Source organism: Beta vulgaris, chromosome 6 (genome assembly GCF_026745355.1).
Source record: "Beta vulgaris subsp. vulgaris cultivar EL10 chromosome 6, EL10.2, whole genome shotgun sequence".
Taxonomy (NCBI): domain Eukaryota; kingdom Viridiplantae; phylum Streptophyta; class Magnoliopsida; order Caryophyllales; family Amaranthaceae; genus Beta; species Beta vulgaris.
In genome coordinates this window covers 7,590,203-7,605,843 of record NC_079207.1, presented here as the reverse complement: position 1 = coordinate 7,605,843, position 15,641 = coordinate 7,590,203, and positions in this window count along the sequence as shown.

Genomic DNA, 15,641 nt, shown 5'->3' with positions numbered 1-15,641 from the left:
TGATTTAAGTTGATTTGTGAGTGATTGTTATAATTTTATTTTCAGTATTTTTATTTGAATCTCCCTGTGGTTTGTAAGTGGATTTGTAATTTAGAAAGGAACAGGGGTGAAATAGTCTATTAATTCATTCGGGGACACCATAGCCCCCCCCCCCCTCCTTCATATAATAGAGATATGTTGTACGTTAATTCTTGAATGATATTTTAATTTACATAAAACTTTTTACCTTGATAATTAATCGCTATTATATAATAGAAAAGAGATAGGTCCAAATATATGTAAAAGTTTCATTATATATAGGAAATACTATGAAAAAGTAAAAAAAAATTCCTTGTCTAACTTTATTTTCCTTGTCTAACTTTTAAATTATGTTTGCACACATTGATATTTAAAAAAATTCATCATTTCAATTTTCATCATTTTCTAAATTTTAACACTTTGAGTTTCAATTATATTTGAAATGAAATTTTGATTTTTTCATACACAATTTGATATTGGATTTTTCTTTTTAGAAAAACAAAAATCGTTACTTTTTCGCAAATTAATTTAGTTTTTTTTCTTAAAATGGATTTTTGCAAAAATTGTTCGCAAAAAGTTTGATATTTTTTTTTTTCAAAATTTATTTCTGAACATGGACTTTTTGCAAAAGTTATGGGCAAAAATTTAAATATTGGCATTTTTTTTAGAAAAAACTAAATTTGTTTTATATGAAAATGAATTAAATTTAAGTTTGATTGTATAAAAGCCCTTTTGAACTCATTGTTGTCATTTCAATTTTTTTAACTACATAACAGTCAACTAATTTGCTATTGTTTATTTCAACTAATGTAAAATAATTTTGAAGGATAAAAGAATTATGTATCTTTTTCGAAGTTCGCAAATTGCCAATGGATGAATATGTGATATCGCCGTCAAAATCTTACGCTTTTCTCAAATCTGTGTTTATAGGTAACTTTTGTGAGTATGTAATTGTGAATGGTTCTTGAGAATAGTGATTTGTAAGTAAATTTTTAAAATAAATGTTTTTGTATGTATTGACGTTTTCTAGGTTATTAGTTTTACTTTGTATGTTAATTTTAAGTTTTAATAAAGTTTCCTGATTATTTGAGTGATTTGCGTGATTTTATAACATGATTTTCTTAATTGTATGAGTGATTTGTAAAGTTTCTTCTTTTAAGTGATTTGTGAGTGAGTGTTGTAAATTAATTTTCGGTAGTTTTTTTTTTTGAGTCCCGATTTTAATTTTGAGATTCTGTTTGTAATTTAGAAAGGGAATGGGGCAAAATAGTCAGTTCAAAAAAGGACACCGTAGCTCCCTGCTTCCCTTATATAATAGAGATCAATAATAATAATTTACACATCATGTGATGCTTATTCTAAATAACGAATGAAAAGATAGTTTTTAACTGCAAACTTATAGGAATTTAAAACAACATAGTCGACGAAGCACATATCTCAATCATTAACAGGCAAGACAATCCAATAAAATTTCAAGGATGCAAAAGATGTGATCTTAAGAAAAGAAATTTAGTTTAGGCTTCCAACACAAAAAACATTCTTATTATTGGTCTCTACCCTCAAGAATTATGTTGTGAAAGTTATGCAAATTTATACTAATCAGAAGTCAGAACAAACTACATGGGTACCAAGCACACGTGCAACGTTACAAATCACATCGGCACTTATGTTTCGCGAGAAAATATGATCAGGGCCAGAGAAGTCCGAAAATGTAGCAAAAACAACCAAAATTGAAGATTATAATACACGTTTTCAGAGTTTCCTGGGCCCGAGGTCCAAACGCCACGGGATGCCTCCTAGGATCATATGAGGTCATTGGAAAGGAGTCATATAGCTTGGAACGAATATATGGATGTCTTTACTCTTTATGTTCATTGCGAGACAATTTTGGGTTTCACGAGAATGAACAAGTGGGGTGTTCAGAGGTTTTTCGAGGCAACACAAATGGTGCCAAGCACCCGCACAACGTCACGAGTCACGTCGACTTTCCTAGAAATGTTTCGGGACAAAATATGACCAGGCCCGGAGAAGTCCAAATATGTCCCAAAAAACAGCCAATATTGAAGGTTATAATACACACTTTGGACTTTCCCGAGGTCCGAGCTCCGAACGTTACGGGATGTCTCCTAAGGATATGGGAGGTCATTGTAAAGGAGTCATGTAGCCTGGAACGAATATATGGATGTCTTTACGTTCATTTTGAGACAATTTTGGATTTCACGAGAAATGAACAAATGGGGTGTTATGAGGTTTTTTGAGGCAATGCAATTGGTGTCAAGCACGCGCAACGTTACAAGTCACGTCGGCACTCCTAGGAATGTTTTTAGAGAAAATATGCTCAGGCCCGAAGAAGTCCAAAAATGTTGCAAAAACAAACAAAATTGAAGGTTATAATACACGCTTTCGGACTTTCCCGGGCCCGAGATCCAAACGCCACGGGATGCCTCCTAGGGACATAGGATGTCATTAGAAAAGAGTCATGTGGCTTGAAATGAATTGAATATATGGATACCTTTACGTTTATTGCGAGGCAATTTTGGGTTTCACGAGAAATGAACAAATGGGGTGTTCAGAGGTTTTTTCCAGGCAACACAAATGGTGTCAAGCACCCGCGCAACGTCACAAGTCACGTTGACTTTCGTAGGAATGTCTCTGGAGAAAATATGACCAGGTTCGGTTAAGGCCAAAAATGTCCCAAAAAACAGCCAAAATTGAAGGTTATAAGTAGTAAAAACTAAACGTGACCCAATCCGATTGAAATTTAGCCGAAATAATACTACCTCCATTCTCTTTCTATTACAACAATGTGTTTGGACACAATTTTTAAGGATTTGGAATAAATGAGTAGTTTAGCATAAAAGTGACTCTTTAATTAACTAGAGTACTAGGAGAGAAATCATTGTTAGAAAATAAAAGCAATTTTATAAGACATAGTGAGTAACTAATGATGTTTTTAATAAGATAAGTAAGGGCAATATTGTCAAATTAAAGTTTCTTTTGATACCGAAATTGGAATTGTTGCAATAGATATGAAACTACCCAAAATAGTAATTATTGTAATATAAAAAGAACGGAGGAAGTATATTGTAACCTCGTCTCATGTACGAATCTATAATATGTAAACTTTTGTGTATTATATGTGTTTTAGTGATTTACCATTTAATACTAACATACATCATCTATTCTATAATAAGTAAGATATTAATAGATCAGATTGTGAAATTAAAGAAAGCAAAGAGATAGAAACAAAAATTATTGTGACCTATATGCAGAAAGAGTCGGTCTTATAAGAGACTATCTAATTTTAATTTAAAATTAGGCATTTTTTTGTGGTAAGATGAAGGGGATTCACTTGAGGGGGGGATATGGGAAATTACTCAAATGAGTCCTATGAGGTTTGATCCCTATACAGTGAATAGTTTAAGCTATGTCGATTAACAAAAGTAAAATTAGCTTGCAACAAGATTTGAATCCGTGACCTCTTGTTATATTATAACATGACCCAATTATCATCTCAACCAACTTTTAATCATGCTTTAAGTGTCCACATTATTATATTTGTATCTTTGAAATATTAAGTTTTTCTTAATATATTTTAGTGGGAATGAAAAAAATCCATATCAAGTTTGGAAACACAATACCAAATCGGGACAACGTCTGGGCCCAAATACTAGTTTTATATAATAAGGTGTTAGAATATTTTAGGTATTAAAATAATTAGTAGTGATTGAAAGACCTGAAATTTAAATTTTAAGTGGTTAAAAAAACTGAAATTGATATGTTAAAATTTTAACTTATCAGCATCAAGTGACTTAAATTTTGGAAAATAAACCTTAATTTCTAAAATTTTGATAATACTAAAATGAATTTACCAACTTAGGGCCTGTTCTCCCCAGCTTATTTTCAGTTCAGTTCAGTTCAGTTCAATTCAGTTCAGTTCAGTTCAATTCAGTTCAGTTCAGTTCAATTCAATTCAGTTCAGACCAGTTCAGTTCAGTTCTGACCAGTTCAGTTCAGTTCAGTTCAGTTCAGCTCTTGACAATACTTTTACTCTCACATATCACTATTCATTTCAGTTCAGTTCAGTTCAGTTCAGATCAGTTCAGTTCAGATCAGTTCAGTTCAATTCAGTTCAGTTCAGTTCAATTCAGTTCAGTTCAGTTCAATTCAATTCAGTTCAGTTCAGTTCAGTTCAGTTCAACTGTTTTATGCCGAAGAGAACAGGCCCTTAAGCAACTAGTTTTGACACACACTTAAGCTAATTAGCCATTTTATCAGTTTCAATTAGCCCAAATACTAGTTTAATAGTCAAATTAGGACAATTAGAGGATTTCTTCTTATCTATTTAAAAAATTGAATACAAAAAGAATGATGTTATGGTTTACGAATACAGGATAAAAATTATGGTTTGGTTCGTGTATGTGTCAATATGTCACATACGGACCAAGCAAAGCTTGGCGTAGTGATAAAGGTTTGGCCTTATTATTTTAAGGTCATAGAATCAATTCCCATTAGGGAATCTCTGGGGATGAGGTTTTCCTTACAATCCCCCCTCCCTCTTAAGAAACCTTACCTGCAACTCTGACAGATTGAACCCAAGCGAGGTGTCAGTCTGTAGGATCCTCTCTCTTATCTACCCAAAAAAAAAATGTATACATACGGGCCAGAGATACATGCCGCTCGTTGGGCTTCGTTTAACTACAGCATCCGTAAAATGGGTAGCATATTTGTGTCTCATGTAACTATGTAAGCCTTTATGTAGAGTGGAGACAGCAGCTTATAGCTAATTGAGCCATAAAGCTAATTCACGGCCCACATTTCATGCGTAATTATTGTTGGATTTCACGAACAAAAATGTTGCGGGAACAGAGAGATCTCATGTTTCCAAGGTCTCCTTGCTTCATAGGGTAGAATATCTACAAGCAAATGTTATGGGCAATAAGATCTCCATTACTTACCCGGTGAAGTGGATCTAAGTGCTCCTGCTAAGCCAAATCGATATCAATCTTTATTAGATAAGGGAAGGGGAGCAATGGTGTCCTCTTTTGAAACGCCTATTTTGCCCCCCTTTTCTTTCTAAATTACAAAAGAAATGTCAAAATCAAAATACCAAAAATAAATTTACAACACTCACTTACAAATCACTTAAAAGAAGAAACTTTACCATCACCCATACAATTGAGAAATCACGTTATAAAATCACGCAAATCACTCAAATAATCAGGAAACTTTATTAAAACTTAAAATTAATATACAAACTAAAACTAATAAACTAGAACGTCAATGCATACAAAAACATTACAAAAATTTACTTAAAAATCACTATTCTCAAGAACCATTCACAATTAATGGTGGGTCATGATAAAAAAAATAGAAGTGTATTTGTAGTAAAATCAGAATTTAGAAATTAGACAAGGAAAAAAATTATTTACTTTTTTATAGTGTTTCCTATATGTAATGAAACTTTTACATATATTTGGACGTATTTTTCTATTACTAATAGCGATAAATTATCAAGGTAAAAAGGTATATAATTAAAATCATTCAAGAATTAAAATACAACATATCTCTATTATATAAGGGAAGGGGAGCTATGGTGTCCCCGAATGAAGAGACTATCTTACCCCCTTCCCATTCTAAATTACAAATTCACTTACAAATCAAAGGGGGTTTCAAATAAAAATATCAAAAATATAATTATAATAATCACTCACAAGCCAACTAAAATCATAAAATTGCATAATTTACGTTATGCAAATCACTAAAATGAGGAAACTTTACAATAACTTAAAAGTTCACTTACAAACTACAACCTATGAAAAAATTGACTTGAAATCAAAGTGTCTACTTTCTTTACAATTTATGAAGTGTTGTACTTAATTCAAAAATCAACTAAAAAATTATAATATTAGAAATCATAAATAAATTCAAAAAATTTCTATTTTATTCATAGAATTTAACTTTGAAAAGTAAAAAAAAAACAAAAAGAATGGTGAGAGACTTAAGTGACATAAACTAAACTGACAAGTTTACGAGAGGAGAGAAATAATATGATTTTATTAAGGTGTGTATATATATAGGAGTACATAGAAACTCCTATCCGTAAACCATCTCCAGAAGATATATTATTCTTAATACTTATCTGAAATAAATCATAAGATAATATTTCCCTAAGATAATTAATATCCTACTATATATATCTAAAGATATTTATCATATCTTTAGTATCCTAATATATCTCTAACACCCTCCCGCAATCGCAACGGCAGTAATACGAACGTTGCGATTGGAGAAACAAAAAAATTAAGTCAAATCAAATTAAATAGATATATTGTTGGGAACGCCATTCTTTTCGAACCCGCCAAATTTTTTCTTCTTTTTGATGAGAACGCCAATTCTTTTTGAACTCACCAAATATTTCAATAAATCGGGAACGCCATTCTTCTCGAACCCGTAATTTTCTTTTTCTTGAAAATGAAAACGTCAATCTTTTCGAATCCATCAATCGCCAGTCAAACAGGGACGTCATTCTTTTCGAACCTGCAAATAATTTTTTTTCTTGATGAGAACGCCATTCTTTTCGATCTCACCAAATATTTCAGCAAAACGAGAACGCTATTCTTTTCGAACCCGTTAAGTATACGAGGGACGCCATTCTTTTTGAACCTCTTATCACATATATATCAATCCACGGAAAACATCGTTCTCTTTCTATCACTTTTCTTCTGTTTTCCTCCCGCGATTCAAGACCTCTCTTTGAATCGTCTGTTTTTCAATTTTATGTTTGATCGCAACGGTGGTGGGCTAAAATAAAACCTCATGAAACCCTATCCATTAGCAGGAAAAAAATCTCAACTTTATGAGAATATATCCGGCCTGTGGGTTCAAAATTCTAAATTGGCTCTTGATACCATGACAAGTTTATGAGAGGAGAAAAATAATATGATTTTATTAAGGTGTGTTCAATAATGAACGATGACTACAATATATATAGGAGTACATAGAAACTCCTATCCGAAAACCATCTCCAGAAGATATATTATTCTTAATACTTATCTGAAATAAATCATAAGTAATATTTCCCTAAGATAATCAATATCCTAACTATTAATATATCCTAAAGATATTTATCATATCTTTAGTATCCTAATATATCTCTAACATAAACCAATCAAATTTTGCAACTAAAACCAATTATACTTCGTATGTCTAATGTTCAAATTTTGAATCTTATGTCGAAGAAAATTGAGTTTCTGTTCGAAAAAAATTCAAGCACGCATCGCGTGCAAAAAATTCTAGTATATATTAACAAAACGTGTGTACAAGTATTGTAACCCATCACATGTCGCCTTCTTTTCAATCTCTGACATGGAGTCATGTTATCTGTGACATGACAAGTATATCCGTCATAAAACACTTCTCTCTCATGCAAATGTAATGTGCTTACCTTACATTTAAAAGCAAAATCTTGTAATAAAAATTGAAGCACGGCCTTTTATTGAAAATACGAAGCTTTATAATAAGTTAAGAGAAGGTATTGTGTCAGACTCGTCTGACACAATGGAAGTGGTCGGACCAGCCTGACCAACAACCAACTGAAAGAATAAAGGAACCAACTGAAAGAATAAATAACCAACTAAAAAAAAAGTAACCAACTGAAGGATAAACCAACCAACTGAAAGAATAGACCAACGAACTGAAAGAATAATTCGACTAACTGAAAAGGAAAATTCGACTAAATGAAAGAAAAATAAACTGAAAACATTCAACTCAAACAATAAACAAAAAAATGAAAGAAACAACACCACCACCAAACCTATGTCGCCTTCGTCTTCGAATGTTTCAATCAAGAAGAAAATTGTCAGTGTCTTGATCTTGTTTGAGGCATTGATGATCATCATCTATCATTATCAAATTGTTATTGTCACTAAAAAAATCGAGGAGAAATGGAGAAATAAATCAAATGGTTATCATCATACCATCCATCATCATGCTCTTGTTCTCCAATACTATGATCAGCATCATCTTACAATACCCAAACATCAAATCCCAGCCCCACAATTCGAACGAAGATTTGCGCTGGGACTCCTGGGAGACGTCGCAGTCGGTAAGGAGCAGGCTGAGAAGAGAATGTTGGAGTGGCAGCGGTTTGGAGGAGAGAGAGGAGTGGTCGTGAGTTGCTGCCATTAATTTCTTTCTCTTAAGCTCTGGTCCGACCAAATGTATTGTGTCAGACGGTCTGACACAATACTTTCACATAAGTTAATATATTAATGATCCCATTAACTCGTTAAAACTTATTAAAGTATTCATCACAAGTGCTTACATTACAAAATAAGAAAAGAAAGAGAATATCTTTATAATAAAATTAGAGTAAACTATGATTATATAATATAAATAGAATGACTTATTCCTTCTTTGCTAATAAATTATAAAAAGAAAGCACAATCACGTGTGTCCCCGTTCCTCAAAAATATCTGTAAGGTCCTAAGTGCAAATCAGATCCAACCATCAAGCTAAAACTTCTACTTGTGATAAAAATACCAAATGCTGACACAAACAATTATATCACTATATAGTCTTACAAATGACTCGGGACAGTGGTCGAGTCCAACAACTAGTTTCTCTTCATTGGAGATATCTTATATGTATATGGTAAGTAAGAGATTAAAAGAAAATGGATATCCTTGGGCAATTAATGGTTAATTCATCTGATATGTTGTAAATTCGTAGGGTTAAAGTTTTGATGTCCTTACATACCACTAGAAATCATGGAATCTAAGAATGCATATAATTATTTTAAACCTTCGAATAATTTTTTTATTTATTTCAAACTACATACAACTAATTTAATCTCAAATAATATAGAATTAACAAAAATTAATCTCATATACATATATATGGACTTTCGCTCATGTCGATAAATAACTACTGTACCTATGCACAAGGAGCCCATTAAAAGTAGAAAGTCATATTGATCTCATGATAAATGTTTATAGTCCACATCATACAAAAGTTCACCTTTCAATAATTAACTAGTATTTTTCTCGGACATGCCTCGAGTCAGTTACAATAACAAATATGTTATTATTTTTAAATTTTTATAATTTATTTTGCTACTTTTTGTATTTTTTTTGTCAATTAAATTGAAAAATTCACGTTACAACGTGATAAATAAATAAAAAAAATTGAATGGTTTGAGTTTGAAAACAATACCTTAAAAGGAATTGTGGTAAGAGAATATGACATCAATATTCTCTTATAAGTTACACACTAAGTGTGCTATAGATGTATATACTTGTTTAACTCTATTTAGTTAAGTATAATTATTACAAGACTTTATCATGTTTTATTTGAAACATTAGACAACAAAGTCATAGTGTATTGATGGTTAAACTCCTAATTTTCATATCAAAGGTCACGTGTTCGATATCTTTCACTTACATACACTTTTTTTTAAAAGTTAGGAGTACACGTAGACATAAAGCATGGCGTTAGAAATTTGAGGAGAGTGCCACGTGGCACATAGGTTTTCTTTTGCACGCCTTTTAATATATTTGTATAGACTAGTTATTGGGCCAGGCTATGCCCCGGGTAAGAAAAAATTTCATTTATTAATATAATATTTTATGATAATAACACTAAATACAACTTAGCCTAGTGGTTAAGACTTTAGTATATGTACTTGAGGTCTCGAGATCAAACCATATACTACGCAATTTCTAAATTTTTTTATTGACATGGATTACAGGAACTAAAACTACCTAGAGAAAGCGCCATGTAGCACAGTTTCTTGTTTATGCACACCTTTTAATATATTTGTATAGACTAGTTATTGGGCCCCGGCTATGTCCCGGGTAAGAAAAAATTTCATTTATTAATTTTGTACTTTGATATGATAACACTAAATACAACTTGGTCTAGTGGTTAAAACTTTAGTACATGAACTTGAGGTCATGGGATCAAAACCTATACTATGCAATTTCTATTTTTTTATTGTACATGGGTCACATGGACTAAAACTTCCTAGGGAGAGCGCCACGTGGCACCGTTCCTTGTTTACGCACGCTTTTTAATATATTAGTATAGACTAGTGTGTGGCTTAGGCGTTGCCCCAAAAGGCTATTGTTTAATTGTTTGTATGGGTTAACTATTATTTTTATTGATTATTTGTGTGATTTCCTTTCCGTCGTTTGTAATACCAAGTGTTTGTCAAAACAATAACCATTAATTTAACCTTGGTTAACTAAATACAAATTCACAACCAAACAGTCATTGATCAACACAATCATAACTTCTCTTTTTGTCATAATCAGTTAAACCTTATTATTGTATGACTTCTCTACCCACCTACCCGGCGTTTAACCCAACACTACATGACGAAATTGAATTAAGCTCCATATCCAATTAGTTCCATGAGTAACTACTTCACACACCAGCATCAGTTCAATAAACATAAAAATAGTTTGATGTACTCAAAACTCTTGAAGTATAATCTATCTAGAAAACAAATAAAAGAGAAAACATGTGTTCTTAATAAATTTATAACAAATGAAAAAGAGGAGAAGATGAATATATTACCTTGCAAAGTTGGTTGATTAGAGAAATCCTATGATAATAATAATAAAAAAAAATGAACCAATAATTAAATAAACAAAAGAGAATTGGAAGATAAAGTTAGTTCCATCTATTCAAAAACTAAACAAATTATGCCAGATTAGCTAATACTTCTTGAAGAGGATGGGGTCATACAATTACCATAATTATTAGTTATATATACATATAAAGTGAGGGTAGATTTTAGTTACGAACTTATGCAATTACTGAATTGATAAGTGAATTTCAATGTGCAATGAGAATATTGACAGAATTTAAGAGTAATTAACGAATCAAATTGTATATGCAATCAACGGATTTGTGCTAATTCGTATGGGAGTTCCTTTCCACTCCATCTCTTAATTCGTATTCTCTAACAACAATTTTAAAGTTCGATTAATAGCAAGTATAATCTGTACCGCTAGCCCATTAATTACGGAGTAGAGGAGTTTGCAAGGTATATGGTGAATTTCGAAAAGGGAGATGAGGCAGGGAGATGACTGCAAGGAAAAAAAAACAAGAAAAATAAACTTGGCTCCAAGTAGGCGTTGACTGTCACATTACTAAATTCTTTACAAACATATTCATTATTTTGTGGAAATATGAATTATTAAAAGGTGTTAACTTAGAAGGCAAGTCTTTAGAAATTCTTACCTAAGGTCAGGGGTTCAAGCTTGGGTTTGAGCATATATATTTTTTAAATAATGATCATATGACTTATTATTGGTTAATTGTACAAATGGCAAAATTATAATGGGAGGAGGGTGCCATGTGGCGCATAAACATTGTCAAGCACATCTTTTAATATATTTGTATAGACTAATATTTTGGCCGGGTGATGCCCCGATTAGTTACAATTATAAAATATTAAAATGTAATGCAAAACAAAGATTAAACTCGGGCCCTGATCAACAACTAGTTATATTATAAAACTCTAAACTTGTTTAGTCGTTTGGCCAATAATTGAGTACTAAACAAGTTATACATTATTAATTTATTATAGGTAATAAAACAATAATCCTTGTAAAAAAAAGAAAAGAAAAACAACAATAGTCCTAAGATGCCATGTCATGATTTTATAATCTTAGTATAAAGTAAATAAATTTTTTGAGAGATAAAAAGAAGAAGTTATATTTATCAGCATCTCAATCAATGCAAAAGATATGAAAAAAAAAACTGAAAAATTATGACACAAACAAAATCACAATTAAACACCAACAGTACATAATGATTTTATTAATATAGGAATTAGGAATAAGATTAAACACAAGGAACACAGACTGAAGGACTAGCTAGGAGTAGTAGTCCATTTTATTTAGCTAGAGAAACGTAAACCCATTCAGATAAATAAAGAGCAAACATGTAAGCAGATAGGATCCATTATATGTATGTATGTTTGTATGTATCATGTATTCTTTTCTGTAGATGTTGTTAGATATACAACAGACATACATGATACATGATACATATTATCATACAGTACGTCTGGTACGTTCAGTCCATATAGCATGTACCCACCAAAGCACCCCCATAGCGGTGACAGGTATAACCAGGGCAACATGCACGACCAAAGTAACAATCTTCCGTAGCTATGCCGCAAGGCTGGCAAACTGCCAATGGGACAGTGAGGCTGGCTGGTGCGCAAACGTAGCCTAAACAACACTGTTGATCACTGCAGGATTCGTACTTTCCTGCGCAGCTCAGGCTTTTGCCAACCTCATTATTATTATTGTGGCCTGCGCTTCTGCTTATGCTTCTTTCTTGGAGTTGCGCAATAATGTTAGAAATCGGGAACACCTCCTTCGAAATCTCAGCGCCAAATTGGCGTGCAGACGCACCTGTAGTACTACTCATCACCATCACACCAATGATGGCAAAGATAACAAGAACAACTTCAACAACACTATTATTTTTCATGCTCTTCATTGTTTTGTAGGAAATGGATTGGAGTAGCTAGCTAGCTAGTTGTAGTTTGTAGATAATTGGTATTTGGTGTTGATATCAATAATCAAGCTTGAGTAAGTCCCCTTTTATAACCCTAGCTGCAGATTTTAAAATTTAATACTTCCTCCGTTTCTAAATATGTGCAACACTTCTTGTTTTCACGTTTGCCAATGCATTATTTTAACCATTTATCTTCAATTATCAATAAGTAAAAATTATAAAAAGTTGATATTAAAAAAATTCACATTCAAACGAATCTAACAAGATCCCACATGACTATGTTTTTTCTAAAATGTAAATCACCAAAATTAATTAAAGTTTAAAATATGAATAGTAAATACTATGCAAATGTTGCACTTATTTAGAAACAGAAGAAGTATATTTGTATAGATAGACTAGTTTATAGGTTCGGGCGATGTCCCGGGTGATTATATCATTTATTAATATTTACTTTTAAAGCAATGGCATTAAATATTACTTGGTTCAATGGTTAAGACATTAATATATATGTTTGTGATTATGGGATTGAATCTTACATAATGCATATTCTATATTTTTAGTGTATGTGGATCAAATGGCATAAAACACTCTAGGCTAAGGTGCCACATGGCATCATTCTTTGTTTAGAAACGCATTTTAATATATTTGTATAAATTTGTTAAAATAAGAAAAAAGTCTTTAGAATAATGAGGAAACACAACCTCATTTTGGTTTCATCTATTCCATCATTTTACTATCTCCGTCTCTGTTCACTTGCTATATATTTCATAGATTAATCTCTTGTTACTTACTATATTTCCTTAGTTGGTAACAATACACCACATAAACGTATTTATATCCCCCTTTTCTTTTGTTTTTTTCGTATCATTCAATTTTTGTAATTTTTCAAAAAAAAAGATAGGGTGCAAAAACATATGCAACTCTATCCTATAATGTTGCACAAAGGCAAATGAAGCAAGTAAATAGAAGCAGAGTAACTATGATTTAAAGTGAATGATTAAACATATCATTATATCGGCAAGAGATATTAAATTTATACTCGCTATCCATTTCTGCACAAATAACAGACACATTTCTTGAAATAAAACTACTAAGGCTATGTTTGGTAACACTGACTGAAATGAAGTTGAAACTGATAAGGTGACTGAAACTGATTAGGTAGCAGCTGAAACTGTCAAGGTGCTAAAACTGATAAGCTAGCTGATTGCATAACCTGTTTGGTAATATTATTTATGACTGTAGCTGAAATATCTTTTTAGCCTTAGAAAAAATAAAAAGAAAATATCTTTTTAGGCTTAAAAAGATAAAAAGAAAATAATAAATAAATAAATTTTAGCACGTGATCTCAGAAGCTATATTTTACTCCAACTCAATTTCAGTCAAATTTTGGACTTAAATTTTATTTAAGTTCCTCCACCAAACACCACTAGTCATATAAGGTGACTTAAAATTGTAGCACCTTATCATTTAAGTCACCTGAAATGATTCCCCAAACATAGCCTAATATTCTTTAAAATTGTAGAATTAGACTACTTAATTGATCTTAAAAGTTAAAACATATTTCACAATAGTATTTTCTTATAATTCTTGTCAATAATATTCATTTAGAGTAATTAAAGTCTAAACTTCAACCTCAAATGTTACGTGTGTCTTATAAAGATAATAATAAAGAGGAAACAACTTGTAAATAATTGCCAATAATATAATAAGGAATTGTTGGAGAGTCTCCATCTAGACCTTGCAACTTTGATGCATTCAGCTTATTCTACTATTTTAAATAATTGCAATTGCCAACTAGCAACAATAAGCAAGAAACGCGCGAAGAAAAAAAAAAAAAGAAACGCGCGAAGAAAATTTTGCTATCCTTATAATTGCAATTGCCTCGCTAGAAGTTGTCCCTCGATCTGACTTGACCCTTGCGTGAATATAAAGTAATTGTTAAACTTCAACTCGTAGATTGCTGATGAAATAAGAGGAATGGAGGATAGGATAGGTGTTAAGCTCGTCTACCCCCTAGGACCGATAGTATACTCAAATTCAACTACTCATTCCATGATGGCAATATACAAAGTTACAAACCACCCAACTTAGAAATGATTTGTTTAACGGTTTTTTCACCAAGTACTCTCGAGTTTTCAGAAAATCACCTAGTATCCCTCAAGTTTTTAAAATACACAGGGTACTCCTAAGTTTCAAACTAATACACTCAGATACCCTTAATGACTAATGGCATTAACCCTCGTTAGTCTTAATCCTAATTAATCGTTAGTTTTAACGTTAAACCCTAAAATCTAACTCCTAAAAAACAGAGCAAGTACTCCCTCCGTGTCCTAAAGATCTTCCTTGTTACTATTCCTACGAATATCAAGGAGGATCCATTTGTGTGGGATGTGGGATGGGTAAAGTAGGAGAGAGAAAGGGATTAAGGTAAATAAACAAATAAAAAAAGGTTAAAGTAGGAGAGAAAAAGGAGGTAAAATTACATTAATAATATAATGGTGGATCATATAATATGGACATGAGAAGGTAAAAAGGGGGAAAAAATTCCAAATAAGAAATAAAGTAAAAGAGGGAAGATCGTTTGGAAACGAACTTAAACGGAAAGAGGGAAGATTTTTAGGAAACGGAAGGAGTATATGTTAATAATTTCATGGGTTTGGAATTATAAGATTGTCACCCACACCCTATGCAAACCTGTAAATAAATATATACACTCAAGTATATGTAGAGCATGGTGCACCCTTTTCTAAACTACGTAAGGATTCGCTAACTGTTCATGATTATTGCGAATGACAAGAAGAAACATATAAAGCGCATAAGAATGTGGTGGTTTTATCAATGAAATTCTTTACTAGCTCCATCACTTATGCAATATCAACAAGAATAATTTACACATTATGTGATGCTAATTTTAAAGAACTCTTCTAGTACGAAAGAAAACATAGTTTTTAACTGCAAACTTATCTCTATTATATAAGGCAACATATGGGGGACACCAAAAAATAGAAAAAGGAATAAAAGAAAAAAAAATAGGGAGATAACTAACTGTTTTATTTTGAATGAGAAAAGGGGAAAAAACAGGA